Source organism: Mesitornis unicolor, unplaced genomic scaffold, assembly GCF_000695765.1.
Source record: "Mesitornis unicolor isolate BGI_N332 unplaced genomic scaffold, ASM69576v1 scaffold2354, whole genome shotgun sequence".
Lineage (NCBI taxonomy): Eukaryota > Metazoa > Chordata > Aves > Mesitornithiformes > Mesitornithidae > Mesitornis > Mesitornis unicolor.
The window spans coordinates 10,300-13,732 of NW_010179210.1; positions in this window are offsets into that span (position 1 = coordinate 10,300).

Consider the following 3,433-nt stretch of genomic DNA (forward strand, 5'->3'; position numbering starts at 1 on the left):
ACCAACACTTGGATCTCTTCCATTTTCTGTTGTCAGTCTGACCAATGCTGAAAAACTCCTAATGCCTTGCAATATTCGCAGGGATGGGGGTTTATTTCTGAGCGGAGTGAGGTGCCATGTCTGTCAGGACTGTGTGTCTTGGCTCTACATGCCCATCCTGACCGCTATGGGGTCCTGGCTGGCAAGGGCAGTGGGCAGGGCTGTTGGGCCTTGCTTCCACATCCCAGCCCCTCCAGGGACAAGAGTTACAGGCAGGGAGTTATCATTACACATCACAAGCCAATGCTACCACTGGCCACTTGGCTCTCGCAACTGCCTGGCCCTGGAGCTATGGCTGTGAGCCACCAGGGAAGGATGGAAATTATTGAACCATTAAAGCTGGAGCTCCTAACCCGAGGAAGTCCCTTTCTGGTGTAGACACTGAATTGTTTTCCTGTCTATCAGTCATTCAGTGCTACCTACAGGTTTGCTGCAGCTGGGAGTCCATGGATATACGTGGAGAGAATTTCCCTCCCTGAGCCCTTGGACATGTGCACCTCTACATTTTCAAGATTACATGGATTTGGGAGGGAATACTGTCCTTCCAGTATTAACAACCTCTAATCTATCAAGGAAGCACACAACTGTGTTGGGATGCAATCAAAAGTTACTGCAGAGCTTTTTTTGCCTCTGTGGGGAGATGCTGAAGAGGAGGTGAAAACAAGGACTTTCCCTAATGTTGTCTGAGGCAAACCTGGACCCCAAGTGTCACCAATGGAGATGGCTTCTTGGTGAAAGGTGAGTCCCCTGAGAACCACTACACCAGCAGCTGTGCATCTCTGCTCAGCCTCTGATTTTCATCACCATAATTTGTAGGAATTTGCTGCAACTTAACGCTGCCAGGACCCTGAATTCAGGGCCCTTCTGGGAGGGATGGGCAGGTAGTGATGAAGGAACACCATCACACCAGTGCTGTTTTCCTTAGGAAACCAGGAGACAGACGGACCCTGTCCCCACAGGGAAACAAAGCATGGCTGAGCCACACCATTGCATTTCCCAGACACCGGTACCTCCCAGCCACCATCTCACTGAGGGAGATGCCAGAGCCAGGGGGCTGTGGGAAGAGGCAGCAGCCCCACATCAATGTGTCACCCCATAGTGACCCCAGCGGCTCCCAGCACAACACAGCCTGAGTCCTTGTCCTGGCACACTGCCGGGTCTCACCAGGGTGAATCATGGCTGCGCTGGTGCTTCCCTGGCTGGGCAGACCTGTGAGAGGTCATTTCACCTCAGCTCTTGCTCAGCACCTTAATTAAGTAGAATTAAATACTTGTGTGTGCATGCTTTCTGAGCAGCAGACAGGACATGGCCCTACCATGTGCAGGTGGAGCTTGACTGGGGCTTCCGATGCAGCAAATTCACCTGAAGCACAATTAAGAGGTACTGAGACTCTGGGTGAACTTGGGTTGAATGTGTAATTAGGTTTAGTTGAAAGAGAAGGAAGAAAAGTTCTGAGAAAAGCTGCAAGGCTCTATTTTGACATTTAAAGGATGAAAAATTTTGGTGTTCTTTCAAATGATATTTTTAGTTTGGAAGTGACCTAGTCTGCTTTTTCTTTTATTTTTTTCTTCTTTTAAGTTATGAAAAGCACTAAATAATCTCAAACCAGAATGCCTCGTGCAGTGCTTATGAAAAGAAATCAAAGAAGAAAAGAAGCATTCTCCTTTAGGGGCTGACCCAAAACAAAAAGTATTTTCAATTTTTCCACTCAGCCACTGAAATGAAAAACCTATTATTTGTACAGCTCCACTGCTGAAAGGCATCTCGTCAATGAGTACTGCTGGCAATTTACTCTTTCCACCTGCCAAGGGAGGGGTTTGTCTGCAAGTTCAATAAAAGTATAAGAGAGAAAGAATGAAAGAGCAATTTATCAATGTAGTGTAGAAAATAAAATGGCTTTTCCTTATTCACTCATTTCTCTGAAAGAAGAAATAAATCTCCAAACTTCAGCTCTTTGCCTGCTGACCCTCTCTGTTCAGAATCATGTAGACATGAAATTGTATAAACAAGAGTCCCATCACACAGTTTAATTGCAAATGTTAAACTTCGGACTTTACTGACACATAAGATCCAACCAATATTAGAGAAAGCAAAAGCCAAACCTTATTTGGGACAATAATATCAGCAATGAGAAACACCTAAAAGATCATAAACTTCAATCATGGCTGTAGCTTTGGAGGTGTCCATCCCTTCATATGAGAGCACGGCAGATCCTGGTGCCAGCAGAGATCCCAGAGTCCTCGTGTCCAGCACTTGCAGGCTCAGGGATGGGTTTGTGGTCCCTGTCTCACCACAGAACATCCATTGGGCCCACTGACTGCATTAATGTTTGTGCAATAGACGTCTTGCTACAGTGCAAAGCTGGAGAAAGAGGCATTGCCACTTGGCCTGGTGCCTTGTGAGGGCTGGGAATTACGCTTGAAGCACTCAGCCTTGTTGCAGCTGATACTCAACACCTATTACCTCCATCTTTTAAGAAGACAACAAATCAAATGTCAGATTGTCCAAAGTGTCTGCACTCAGATTCTGTGTTCAGTCTTCATTTAGGGCAGGGGGGGATCATTTTACACACCTACAGCTTCCACCAGTTCTCCAAGAAAAACAAGATGAGAAAAGAATTTACATTGCTGCTGTATGTCATATATTGACACAATATTAAAAAATAATGGGAGGAGGGTGAGTTAAGACCCCTTTCACTTCACAGCTTTAGTTATACCTCAGTAACACCCACACGGATCACAAACCACTGTCAATTTTCAGCCTAACCTGCAAACCTCTTCCAAACAGCAGAATAAAACAGCATAACATTGGAATTTCAGCAATATTTTACAACCCCTCTAATGTGTAAGCAGTGACTGTCGAAGGACATGCTCCAGTTAAGCTCCTCTTCTGGAAAATTTCCAGTTTAAGACAATCTGCCATGGAGCCTCTCTGGGCACTCAGCAGCTGCATGGGGATTTTTTTAGTACCATAAACTGCAGAATTCACATGGCCAGAACAGCAGGAAAATAAAAGTTAATGACCTGAGACTAACCCAGACAGACAAGAGATTAAAGTGTCAAACCCTAATGCTCCAGCACGCAGGGGCTTGCTCTGGAGGACAAGAAGAAGCTGGTAGTGTTTGTCGAAGCACTGCCCTCTAAATTGGCTCCATATCCATGGCTCACCAAAACCAGGTGCTGCTGAGTGGAGATACAGACTCTGTATGAGGGATCTTCCATTTCTCTGGGCTACAGCATCTCCTTGCATACAGTTCAACTTCAGAGCTCACCTACTTGACTGAGGGGAAAAATCAGTGGCATCTTCCAGAAGATGCAGACTCAGCTACTTCTCTATGAGAAATAAAGGAGGGCACATTTTCATGAGATGCCTAGTCCAATGTGACCTCACATTG